At 29.5% G+C, this 15,195-nt stretch overlaps 1 pseudogene; it reads right to left on the bottom strand.

Annotated features, from left to right (window-relative positions):
- Positions 1 to 471: 471 nt before the first annotated feature.
- On the bottom strand, positions 472 to 3,715 carry LOC104886409 (uncharacterized; annotated as a pseudogene).
- Positions 3,716 to 15,195: the final 11,480 nt, after the last annotated feature.

Below are 15,195 nucleotides of genomic sequence, written 5' to 3'. Positions count from 1 at the left end.
ACCCGGTACATTATTTTACTTGACTTGGTTCTACATGTTACCCGATTTTAACTGACTTGTTGATTTTAATAACTCGACTTGTCATTGATTTCACGACATAGTAACATAAATCATAACTAACACTACTTTAAAAAGGCATATAACTAGATGAACTATTCAAGCATTGATTTTCATTTTTCCGGTAGTAATAGGTCAGCGGGGTATTTTAAGCGTACCACCCCAATAGTTAGGGGTATTTAAAAATAATCCATAGTTGCGAGTATTAAAAACGGACCGCCCAAAGTTGGGAGTATTCTCATCCATCTTTCCTATATATTAATATACTAGTTTTTGGACCCGTGCAAAAATGCACGGGAAGTGATTTGCTTAATAAGACAGACTTTTCAATGAAACCAATAGCAAACAACGAATTTTGTAATGAAAGAATAAGTAAAAGTTATATTAACAAACATTACAAAAATGTGTATGAAGTTATACATTTTGGAACACTTCCTTGTAAACAACATTTGTGGTTGTTTTGCACACATTATTCTCTTTATCACAAATCAGAATTTTAAGTCCTTTTTTGCTCGTGACTCGGGAAATAGCGACATATAGCTGACCATGACTGAAAACAGGCCTCGGTAAATACAGCCCGACGTGCGACAATGATTGTCCTTGACTTTTATTTATTGTCATGGCAAAACACACAGTCAAAGGAAATTGCCGTCTTTGAAATCTGATAGGAAATTTTGTTGAGTCAGACGGTGTTAGTGTCATTCGTGGGATGAATACCTTGTCACCAACATTGCTCCCTGAAATGACAGTAGCTTCAATCACTCGATTGCCTAAATGCTTCACTACCAGCCTCGTGCCATTACACAATCCAGATGTCTGATCAATATTACGAAGCAACATGATAGGCGCACCAACTTTTAACTTAATACTATGATTTGGCAGGCCCGAGCACTTTATTGTGTTTAAGAATTCAGTGAATATATATCATGAGCCCCTAAGTTCCCTTCATCTTTACTAATTGCATCACAACTCAAGTAAATTTTCTCTTCACCTGGAATTGTGGACAACACATGATCATTTACCTTCTCAACTATTTCATTAGTTGGAGCTAGAATTGCTCTTTCTTGGAAGTATTTGGCTTCCCAAAGGTGATCAGTGAGTGAAGGGTATGTGCTGTCGACAATGGATGATATGGGGTCATCTCCACCGTCTATAAGAATATCTTCAGTGATTTCAATATCGACTTCTCCATCATTGGGCCCTCCAGCTCTGCCATCACCAACGCTCAGTATCCATTCTGAGAAGTCCCTTGATTCATTAGCGGTAGACGAAAAGAACATGATTGAAGTCTCATATTGCGTGTAAGCTTCAAAACCTTACATGAATCCCATAGAAACGAAGAGTTTAACGTCGCAAATACTATATCTTGCCTTGTACCCTTGGGTATAACAGGCAGAATCTGTCGTAAATCACCACCAAAGACAACAACTTTACCTCCAAATGGTCGATGCAAATTATCTCGATCAACAGCTTGCATAATATCCTTTAAACTCCTATCAAGTGCTTCAAAGCAATATTTGTGCATCATTGGTGCTTCATCCCAGATAATTAGCTTTGTTCTCATGAGCAATGCAGCTAAGTCAGAACCAGGCCTAATAGCTACACACGTGAGTTTTCACAAACATTGAGTGGAAGCCCGAACCTTGAATGGGCGGTTCGACCTTTTGGAAGAAGTAGGGACGCAATTCCACTTGATGCTACTGGCAAAACAATTTCACCCATCTTCCTAATTGCAGCACACAATGTCCTCCAAATGTATGTTTTACCCGTGCCTCCATATCCGTATACAAAAAACACACCTCCTGATTGGCCATTAACAGAGTGCATTATTTCGTTGAAAACCATTAGTTGTTCTTCGGTTAGACATGGAAACAGATTGTTATATTCCTGAATTAATGAGGGTATGTCATATGAAAGCTCATCCGCTATTAGCTTGTTGACCTTCAAACACGACCAATTCATCTGGAAAAGGCATCTCACTGAATTTTCGAAGGCTACTTCCATTACTTTGCAGTTTAGCTTCAATATCTGCCAGTGCAAAAGCTTGAATTTGTTCATCCGTTAGAGTTAAATCTGCAATGCATAGGAAGATTTAATATTAGATGCCTTCATTTATGTCATAGCATCCTTTTTTCGTTGCACAATTATTAAACATCCAATGAGCAAAAAAAAAGTAAGTATGCAAATACGCGACTTTTACCTTTGTTTTTATGAATACGACGTTGTTTATATAGAATGTCATCAGAAGTAGGTGCCATGTCTTTTCCCATATGTCTTCTGGTTTAGATAAGCTACCAGACATAAGTAACATGCAAAATAGATTTCGCAGATAATGCCCCGTTTCTCTAAAGCTTGCCTCTGTTATGGCGTCTATGTATTCCTTGTCGTCATCAAGCAGCCCCCTTGCGTAGCAAGCTTCTTTGAAGTTGGATACACACACCATCAACCGTTCTTATATCCTCGTAGCACGTCGGGCCTTTTACAAAATTAAGGAGCGTTCTTAGATAGTATTTCTCACCAGAACCTGGAGCGACATGGTATACCCTGCCAAGTGCGAACCCTTTCGACCTAGGTGTCCATTCTTGCGTAGGTTGTTTCCAAACAAATTTCGTGGGGAATTCTACATAACTCAACTGTCTTGCTTCTTCATACTTTTGGTTGCATTCCATCCACGATAAAAACTTTGTGCTATCAACATTAGGTCTATCAAGTACATCTCCCACGTCCATCTGGTCAGTGTAGACGACCGTTTGCTCCCCAGGTAGATGGAAACTCAATCTCTCAACAGAGGGGTTCGATAGTGAATAGGAAATCCATATATCCTCCACACTGCCTCACAAGCAGATATGTAACGGCAGTCTAATACATTTTAATCTCATCAATCTTTTGTGGATCATCGCAGCTATTTTTGTTTGATAAGCAGCAGCAGTTACTCTATCGTAACCCTTATTTATGTACTTGAACAAATACTTTATCGATCTGGATTGATTGCACCATTCAACGTTTATAGAGCACGATACTTACGAAGCAGTTGTGGATTATAAGGAACAACAAACCTATTATCAAGATGCACTCCGTTTTTCTCAACCGAGATTCCGTTATCTCTTCTTCTATAAACTGGATATCCTTCCTCATCAACCTTTGTTTCGTCAATAAATCTTTTAGGAAAATGCTTTGTCACTTATTTTGATCCATGCAAGGTGCATTAGTGTTTGAGGGACCACATGGACCATGTAGCATCATTTCTGTAACAGTCTCATACAAATCCGGATCCTCAATTGGATCTGGTAACTCAGCGCATATAATCTTGTCAATATCGCTTGCCTGTGGATATTTGTCAGCAGGGTGCAGGAAGAGAAGTATATGAGCATGGGGAAGGCCACGCTTTTGAAACTCAACTGTATAAACAACTGGAGAAAAAAGAAGATATGTATGTATCATTATTTGAACAACTTTATAAGTAGACCAACTAATCTTGTCTGTGTAAATTGTTTTGTAAAATAGTATGAAATTCAAGTAATTCAATCTATATATATATTAAAGAATAAAAAGCTGTAGAAATCAACATAATAACCGGAATTTATTTATACGTACCAGCTTTGACTCGGCCAAATATCTCATTCTCCTTTAGGTCTTTAACCAATTGGTCGAGCTTCATTTTAAAGACTCGACAGATGATATCCGGTCTGTCCTCGGGTCTAAGTCCCCTTTTTTGAACGAATCTGTTATTTCTGGCCATTTAGCATTACATGTAAAGGTTATGAACAAATCTGGATAACCATACCATCTACAAATGGCCATTGCATCCTGATAGTTCTCTCTCATGTAGCTATGACCACCTGTGAATGACGGTGGTATAACAACGCGACTACCATTGGAAGATCCCTCTGTATCACCTCTTTCCACAGCCCCTCTTAAATTCTTCACATTATCTGATCTTAAACTTTGTTGGTTATTCTTTAGAAAGGATAGCCTCTCCGCCTCAATCATAGTGTAACCGTCAACCAAAAATTGTTGATACAACCGACGACATAATAACAAAGTATCGGCTTCATGTTCACGATCTTGCATTCTGTATGCAAACCACTCCGCATAGTAAGTCGTTCTCTTTTATTCGTAGAACTACTTGATGCGGTCTTGTCTCTATGCATAACATCTACTCGATATCCATCTTCCCCATATGGGAAAATCAGTGGATATTGTAACGGTAAATACGATGGGTGAAGCTCAGATATCTGCCTTAATCTTCCATTTTTCCTTTGGACTACAATATCCCTCTTATCTGCTGTATCAATGTCTCCAACTATAAGAGCGGCCACTTCGATGTTGTTGGAAGGTTATAAGTCCTTCCATCAGAATCCCTTCTTCCAATTAGCCTAAGTTTTAAGTCTTCGCCGTTGTTTGATTCAAAACGATCTCTAGCCATTCTAAAACTCTTGGCCAATGGGTTATGTTGATCAACCATATCCTTCAATTGTGCAACGACACGATCTTCAAATTTATTAGGGTCTTTAGAACTGACGAAATATAGTATGTTTTAACGTTAGCATTGCTTTATTATGAATGAGGATATATATATTACATTTAATACAAATGACATGTTCAAATATTTGCAGTAAAATAGCACGATACCTTGCCGCATTCTTCCTATTGTTAATCTCTTCTTCAGTGTCATATATGTATAATTGAGAGAATTTAGGACGTGCTCCATCGTTCGGCAACAAACTGCCTATAAGGTGATGATTTTGACCTCCAATCTTGTATGTATATGGACCACGACCATGGGTAGTTGGTGCAATTATTCTACCTCCCATAGAAGTGAACGAATACATCATGTTATACCCTCTAATATTTTCAAGGAAGTGCGCACTTCTACTATGTCTCTTTTTCAATAGATCTTCCAAAAGTTGGGGTGGACGCTTTAGTAAAGGTAATTGTACTTTTCCTTGCATGCAACACATCCCAAACTTTGGTCGTCCGATCTTATTCCGTTTGTTTACTCGTTCACCAAACCACATTTGTGCTCCACAAAACTCGCAAACACATGTGGGATCTCCCAAATCTGAATAACCTTCTACAATTAAGAAAAAACTTAAAACTTTAATTAGTCTTTTAAAGAATATACCAAACTATTATATGCCTTACTGCAGGATTTATACCTGAATCAATTATTTCTACTCGCGCATTAGAATTTGCATAATTGTCAACATCCATATCATTTCCTTCACCATCACTGTCATCTGTACACAAAATTTAAATTTTTAATGCATAAACACACAAGTTTACTAATTGTATAACTTATCTACATACTATTTATTGTGCTATATTAGTTAATTAACAGTTACTATAACATACCTGGAATGATTCTCTTTGAAACCGACTCAAGTACTTGCCTACTTCGGATTACACGTGTCTTTGATCTAAATGAACTGCATAATCGCATTGGTTGTATAACTTCCGTTGACAGTGGAAATGACGTAGACGCTATGTCAAGCGACAATAGGTGATGTCAGTTGGTCACACGTTTTAAATATTTATGATCATACTATGCCAAACTGAAATAGTATAAACACTGGCATAATTTATAATAGTTTTTATTTATTACCAGAACTTCGTTTCTCTTCAATTATAAGTTTTCCTTGGTGCCTTGCTATCTTTGATGCATGTTCTTTATCTAACGCACACAATTTCACAAAATATCAATAGATTGTTTATACAGTAATGTTATTAGACAAATCAGCAATCAATAAGTTAATAATTTAGTATAAACAAACCGATACTAATTTGTGTTATAGCACTTAATGGAGATTGAGTGTCACGTGCACATCACAACTAAATCTTGTGACTTGAAGATGGTAGACTTGTCGAAAATACTGCATTAAGAATAATGTTACATTACTATCTTGCAAGTAATACGTTTTCAAAGTAAAAGAAATTACATACACTCACCATTAGGAATCGGAGTTACGTACGAATTAGTAGAGAAGTTTGTAATTGTCGACGATAAAGGAGATAATCCATAAGTTGAGGAAAACGCTTATAATGGGAAGACAATAAACATGTTAGTTGCATATAAAAACAAAAGGATAACTAATTATTGTCCAAAATGGTTTGATGATATGTGTTAACTACTTAATCTAATTGCAATTTATACCTGATGAAGATCCGTTAAGAGGTAAGTGTGTTGTCGTGGCCATTAAATTTCGTGATCGTATAGGAGCAGAGTTACGCGTAGATCTTGCACGCTTTTCTAACATAATAAACTTCCTCTTTTGTCTTGCATATTTTTGTTGAGCTTCTTTTGATAACAGTTGATTGAGTGGATGAGTGGTAACTAAAATAAGAAATGTTTTCCACGTTAAAATCCAAAATTTGTACGTATATTTAGATGGTTTTGAATTCATATGTACGTTCAATGAAATTAATGTTATAATTCTACTTATGTTATAGTAAGTTGTTCTTGTCAAAGTATAACATAAGCAAATTAAAATAGTTAACATATAAGAATTAAGGTGTATTATACTAAAAGCGAACTTTGAAATTCCAGTTTGCTCAATAACATAAACATTCAGTCATTTATATTGTTAATTTACAAATTAAATAATATAAATTTAGCATGAATTACGATTTTTTTAAATATGTACATGAAACAATATTGAATGGATATAATAACAATTGATTATTTACATAAAATAACACTTACGAATGAAATATGTTTAGAATGCTTAATGAGAAGGACATGACTTTCTATATTCTATAAAAAATTTGTAAATACATAGTATGATTTCCAACTAACTCATATATATGTATAATATATATATATATATATATATAATATATATTATATATATATATATGTATATAATAATATTATATAATAATATATATATGATATTATATATATATTACTTCCTTTAAAGCCATTATACATTTCCATGTAACATAACCGTAATAATATCTTGATATACTACATAATACTACCTAAGCTAAATCTTAAATACCTAAACATATGTTAACCTACTTATAACTTATATCAGTAGCTATATTAATTAAAAATTTTTTATGACGTATAACAATGATTTATAAATAGTTAAATAAATTATTTATTTAGGCATAAAGTGATTTATTTAATGTGGCCTTATATAATATAAATTGTTTTTAAAGCGCATTATATATTTACACTTAAACATAATATTTACTATAATAAGATTTCCAAGCCAAATATAAATACACAATTATATATATATATATATCTCTTTAATTATAAAGCCCAAGATACATTTCCATTTCCTATTATACATAATTATATTACTATAATACTCTATTTATACTACCTAATACTACCTAACACAAACATTAAAAACCTAAGTATATATATGATTCCATCAAACCAAATGCACCAAACAAAAAATTTCTCATTCATTTGGCCGTTCTCTCTCTCTCCTCTCTCTCTCTCTCTCTCTCTCTCTCTCTCTCTCTCTCTCTCTCTCTCTCTCTAATTTATCTCGAAGATTCTTGCCAATATCTCGAACATGCATGAACATATTCTCATCAAAAATGGCAACTTTCCTTCTCTTCTATATTTTCCAGATTTTTCTAAAGCTATTTACACAACAAAAATAAATTCGATTAACAAAGAAGACAGCAGAAAGTTTTAAGATTATCCGAAAAGGGGATTTATAAGTTGGGGAGTTCAATTTCGGAAATTTTCTTTGCATGCAAACCGGAAAAAAGTTGATTGCCATTGATGAAGATTTGAAGATCCGAATTACAGGTGTAGTGCTTTTATAGATTTAAGTTTGTTTTTTTTGTAAGTAATAATATATATTAGTTCATGAGTATATGAAAATTTTGTAGATCTTCAATTTTTTGCTTAAAAACCAGTAAATTAAAAACATGCATCTATATCCTCTATTTGTTTTCTTTCGTTTTTAGTTTATATGAATCTAGATTTTTTTTTTCGCATGCATGTGATAAAAAAAAGAATTAGATGAAAATATTACGATATCTGAATATCTAATTTGTGTTTTCCTTATACTTTACATGGTGATCTATATATTTTGTTTGAGAATTTTTATGGTTAAATCATTAAAAAAAATCAGTTTTGCATTAAAATAATGAACGTATTAAATGGTTTTGACTCTACCTTTCTCGCAACTAAATTGCACAGAAATTTATGATATTGTGTAATATTGTTAAAAGTTATTTTTTTTTACTATTTACAACCTATATTATTTCATGAATATATGATTTAAGATTCAATCTTAAATCGGTTCTTAAAATTTGCATGCATATCCTCTATTTGTTTTTCTTTCGTTTTTAGTTTGTATGAATCTAGATATTTTTTTTCGCATGCAAATGACAAAAAAAAGAATTAGCTGTAAATAAAACGAAATTTGAATATCTAATTTAAGTAGAAATATCATAATACCATTTAAATTTTGCATTTTTGCTAATTATTTCATGAATATATCATTAATTAATCAATTTAAAATTATACCTTTTTTAAAAACCGTAGAATTAAAAACTAAAGTGTATCCTAAAGTGCTTTATTGTTAAATATAAGCTTAAAGAAAAAATAATTTCTCGCGCATGTCACCAAAATTAGCTTTAGATTAATAAATAATAATATATAATTTTAAAAATAAAAATCGTAGAAATAATCATATATCATTTAAAAAATAGTTTTTTTAAAATAATATCATTTTGTAGAAATACAACAGTTAAGCATTAAAATAATAAACGTATTAAATGGTTTTGACTCTACATTTCTCGCAACTAAATTGCACAGAAAATTATGAAATTGCGTAATATTGTTAAAAGTAAAATTTATTTACTATTTACAACCTATTATATTTCATGAATATATGATTAATGCATCAATCTTAAATTACAATTAAATTTGCATGCATATCATCAATTTAATATTTTTCCGTATTTAATATGTATGCATCTGTAATTTTTCTCGCATGCATGTCACAAAAGTACGAAATATAAAATAAGTAAAAATTCATAATATCATTTAAAATTTTACATTTTTAAAAACCGTAGAACTAAAAACTAAAGTGTATCCTAAAGTGCTTTATTGTTAAATATAAGCTTAAAGAAAAAATAATTTCTCGCATGAAAGTCACCAAAATTAGCTTTAGATTAATAAATAATAATATATAATTTTAAAAATAAAAATCGTAGTAAATAATCATATATCTTTACAAAATAATTTTTAAAAAATAATATCATTTGGATAATAATTTATGAATGTATGAAATATCTATCCATAGATATAGGTATAGAATCGAATGTTAATTAAAAAAGTAGGTGATAATATGTAGTTGATCCTTTAAATCAAGTAGTTCATATCCTTAATCGTATATCCTTAAAAGTAATTTTTTTCAATTTCATATTATGTTCTGATTTTATAAATTTAGTTGATAATATTTATGATTTAATAGATTAATAAATAATCATAAATCCTTGATAATTTGGAGTTGATTCTATAAAAAGTAGTTGATATCCTTAATTGTATATTATGTTCTGATTTTATAAATGTAGTTGATAATATTTATGATTTAATAGATAAAAAAATAATCATAAATATTTTTTTTTAAAAATATCATTAAATACATAAGCTAAACTATGTTTGTTTTTTTTGGAGGGTTTGCTTTGGATGCAAAGGATGGTGGCCATTGAACAAATAATGTGAGATGAAAAGGTAGTCTTCTCTTTTCCTCTTTATAATGTATAATAATTATATACTTTATATACATCATAAATAAAAGATATACTAAATTACCTTGACTTATGTATGTTATAGTAAGCACATTTCATGATGAATACCTTTATTTGTTTAGTCAATGTTTGATTATTCCATAAAAACTGTACAAATATGAATATAAAAAAATGTGAGAAAGTAGTTTATATTGTTTCACATCTTCTTGAAAATTTGTTTTGATTTAATATTAGATGGAGTAAAAATGTTAATATATATATATGGGAAATAGTAATAGAATTCAACCATTTATGTTTGCATTACTTAAAAAACGCGATATAATATTTTACTATCATGAGTAAGTAAGATGACATCAGAAAATATATACACTACAAAAAAAAAATTTGGCAAAAACCATTAGTCTATTACAACATATGAAACATGGAGTCCTGATGAATATGTTGGTGTACATAATAATAAGATTAAGTAGTTTGAATACAAATGTATACACATAATATATGCCAACATACTAATCCTAAAATTATACTATACATTTATACTAACCAACAATACATACCATTAGGAATATTAATTTCAGGAGATAAAAGAATGGGTACACTCAATTCCTGTGTTTTCCTTTTATTTTCAATCAAGCTTCCCTTCCTCCTTCCCCTACTGAATTGTCATCATCATTTGTATTAGACGTTGTCTTTGTATGTAGATCATTATCTCTATTGTTACCTGGAATTAATATGTTTAATATAATATGGCTTAGTTAATGTCAATTCACAACTATGTTTAAAATACGTAACTATATAATGAAAAAAAGAATTGCAAATCAACTTACCATTAGAAATGTCAATTAAAGGAGTTCTCTCAGTCGAAAAATTTGACCATTGGCTTCTACTTCGCTTATCGTTCAAAATTGATTTCCTCCTTTGCATAGCAACCTTTGCATCATGAAGTTGATTTGAATTGTTACACACAATTGGTGTATTGCCACCGAAATCGTTTTCTTTTCCGTAATCTGAAGGTTTCTTTACGCGTTTACTATTAGAAGAACTCATTTCTCTAATTATTTTTTATTAACGCAAAAAAATATGGTGTAATTCAAAAGATAAGAACACTATGTAATTAATTTGTCTAAATGACCTTGAAGAATATATGTGCTTTTTAGTGGAGTGGAGGTATTATATAGACTCTAATATGCTAAAGTTTCCTTAGCAGTTATATATCTTATTATATATATAGAGTCTAATATGCTAAAGTTTCCTTAGAATATGGTGGAGTGATCTAAAGTATCTTTAAATAAATATTATGTGAGCAATGGTTATTAGGAATATCATATAATAGGAAAAAAAATAAGATTTCCGAATAAATAAAATACTCAGGCCCTATTATAAGCTTCTCAATATCTCCCACGTTTGGAAACAAAATTGTCATGATCATATATAGGTTTAAAAACGTAATTAGGGCCTTTTAATTAAGTTGATTTGATGCGCATTTAGAAAACTTGCCTAAATTTCTATAGTTAGTTATTTAGGAATAATAACGTTTTTATATAATTTGTTTTATAATAATTGATATTGTTTTCTTATTATGAAATATGATGTCTACCATTAACTTACCTAAATATTAGTTCTTAAAAATGTGTAAGATGATGTACGTTAGATAGGTTATTATAATTGATATTGTTTTCCTATTATGAAATATTGATATCGATAATTGATATTGTTTTTTTTCCTAATAATATACCAAATAATTATAAAAATGACCTATTTATTTAAGCCTACATTTATTTATTTATATTCCGATTCCTTATAATAATATACATAACATGTAATACTAAATACTGTCTATCATAAATAATATATATATATATATATATATATATATATATATATATATATATATATATATATATATATTATTATTGATTATGTATAATTTATAACAATTAGGTTTACAAATTAGTTAAATATTTAGTTAAACTAAAACATTAGTATCAAAATACATACATATAGTTTATATCACTGGAAAATGATTTTTTCTTTATAACGTCTACCAAAGAATTATAAAAACGAAATATTTATTTAAGACTACATTTATCTATTTATATTCGGATTTCTTATAATAATATACATAACATGTAATACTAAATAATGTTAATCATAAGTAATATATATATGTGTGTGTGTGTGTGTGTGTGTGTATATATATATATATATATATATATATATTTGATTGATTATGCATAATTTATAACAGTTAGGTTTACAAATTAGTTGAATATTTAGTTAAACATTATATAGTGAGGAAAACTATATGATAATCAAATATATCATTAAATAATGCATAAAAAATCACATGTGAACCGCAAAAGTGTCAAAATGATTCTAAAGGACAATAACCAAAACCTTAATAAAGTAATGCAAATTGTTTAGAAATATAGAACAGAACTCTATTTGTAGTTCCTAAATCTAGATGAACTTTATAGACTCCATTTTTGTCATTCTTCTTCTTGAGGCACAACAGACTTGAGTTTCTTGGTAGTTGAAAGCTGCATTCCTAAGGTGAATGTTCATCAAGTAATGTTGCCCTCTTTGCGGTGTGATGTGGGAGAAAGAAGAGTCTGCCTCCGAATGAGAGAGATCCTATTGAATATGGTGAAAAAAAAAATCGTTGTTAGAAATGCTAAACAATATATATATAGATATATATATACATATAATTATATAGATATATATATACATATATATATATATATATATATATATATGTTGCCCTCTTTTGCGGTGTGATGTGGGAGAAAGAAGAGTCTGCCTCCGAATGAGAGAGATCCTATTGAATATGGTGAAAAAAAAAATCGTTGTTAGAAATGCTAAACAATATATATATAGATATATATATACATATAATTATATGATATATATATACTATATATATATATATAACTTACATAAATGTGAGTAGAAGGAATTAGTTGATATATCTAATTATTACCATGTTCTCTTCACATTCTTGGACACTTTCTGCCTCACTCTCTTTTTTCACAACAATAGGTTCTGTTAAAAATAAGTGTACATAAGTAATTACCAATTAATTGTTTACATAATAATAGATAATGAAACAAATTGTAAAATCATGTGTATCAATTCAAATACCTCCAACTTCACGTAAAGTTCAATCCACTTATTAATTAATTCAGGTTCATCAGACGTAGAATTCACAGTGTAGGAATAATTTTGATCAACACCATTATTATATGGCACGGTGACCTTAAACAAAAATCTTTTCCCCAATAGACTTTTGAATTCTTCAGGAAACTCATTGTTTTCCATCTACATGTAGTTCGATATTAGTATTTATAAATGTACATAAGAAACCATGTATTACAATTGGTAGTTAGATATTGTATGCTAACAAACCTGATTTTGAGAGGCAACCATTTCTTTTGCTGTTCTACCAACCAATTTAGACACCTCTTTATCAAACATCATAAAAGAAGCATCTCCAGATTTATCAGCAACAATCAATTTTATCTTGAATCTATAAGAATTTTCGAAAATTAACTATTAAAATATAAAAATATGTAATTTTTAAACTTAACATTCAATATTAGTGTATATTTTCCTTTTTGTAATGGTAAATTAGAAAATATAAGTACCTTGGTGTTGTACTACGTAACACTACATTCTCCTTTCTACATCGAATGACATCATCTTCCCTTATCACTCCACTCATACATCTGTTGCATCCATCGTAATACCAACTATACCCAACATCTATGTCCTCTATTGTGGCTAGGCATACGCATACACAAGACTGAGAAATGAAAAAGTGTACTAAGGGTAATTAGTCATTTTTCTTGTGATGGTAATATATATTGTTGAATGAAATAACAAAATTATCACCTTTTTCATGTTCATAATATCGAAAATATCTTTTACATATTCTTGCTTCAAAAAGTCATCACTCTCATTCGTAAGTTGAGTTAGTTGGCCAGATATTTGTTGAGTTTTGCAACACATGCTGCAAAACAATCATGTAGCATAATCTTAGACAAATCGTGCTAAATGTGTATGCAAAATGTATGTTCCTACTATTTGTATGAGTTTTTGTATTAATAATGCATTTTCCAAGAGATTAGTTTCCTATTTATCTAATAATGCACTCAATCTTTCATATGTTCTGATTTTACAAACAAACTTAATAGCTAATCTATAATGTAGATATATTTGTAGGATATCATGCAACAACATAGAGTCCAAAACTTACATATTTGGTGATATGTGATGAAACGCAGGTATAATTTCTTTAACTTTATATGACACAACATAATTTACATTTATATTAATACTATCAATACATGCTTACTATGTGATCCATAGCATATATATAATAAATTGGTATAATAAATTAAATAATAATATTTAACCATGTTGGTTACTATTAAATGGTGTTTATTTTATTCCACCTAATATTAGTTTATTGTTATATGTAAATCTATTTTTAAAGCCATGTAATTTGTTGTTAATTTTAATTGTAATAATTATTTATTTGTATTTGATATTATTAGGTGGAACAAAATAAACTCATATTCATAGTTCACCTACATGGTTAAGTACAATTATATTAACCTGTTAATTAATGTGTTATTCTATACAAATAATTATATGTAGTTACAGAATCTCAAATTATATTATTGTGGTAAATAACATACAATTACATGTTATTCTAATACATAGTTGCATGATAAAACAAAGGTTTATACTTGTACGAAATATATTTTGTTTTTATATATGAGTGTTAAGTAGGGTAATTGATATATAACATTAATCATCATTAAAACTTTAATTATATAAATGTTTAATTATATAAATGTGGCTGATATATCATATATTAAATTAAAAATTAATATAACTTACCTATCTTTAAAAGCAATAATTTCAGATAGTTGTGTGTTAATGAACAATCTTGAAGCATATCGAGAATTTTGAACACGAACACCACCTATTATAAAAAAACAAATAGACAAATTAATATATATAACACAATAAAAATTTAAATAACAATAATCGAATCTAATTTACGTTAAAAACATACGAAGCAGTTATGGTAAATATACAATTTTGTAACTTTTTTAAAAATATCCGGAAAAAAAAAAAGTTAACTGGTGCATTTTATTATACTTTTTCTTGATTCTTCAAGATATATTTAATACACATTTAGTACGAAAATAAAATCTATTACAAATCTAATACGAAAATTAAAAAGCTAATACATATTTAATACAAAAATTCAAAAAAAAGCGTAGATTAAATAAAAGTAGGAATTACCTTTATACATTATTCGTTTTGCAAACTGTAAGATGACTATAACTGCACCATTAGCTCCCTCAGCATTGATGTAATTTATCATCTCATCAG

The sequence above is a fragment of the Beta vulgaris genome, chromosome 6 (assembly GCF_026745355.1).
Source record: "Beta vulgaris subsp. vulgaris cultivar EL10 chromosome 6, EL10.2, whole genome shotgun sequence".
NCBI lineage: Eukaryota > Viridiplantae > Streptophyta > Magnoliopsida > Caryophyllales > Amaranthaceae > Beta > Beta vulgaris.
Note: the sequence above shows the minus strand (reverse complement) of the source record. Positions and strands in the feature narration are given on the sequence as shown.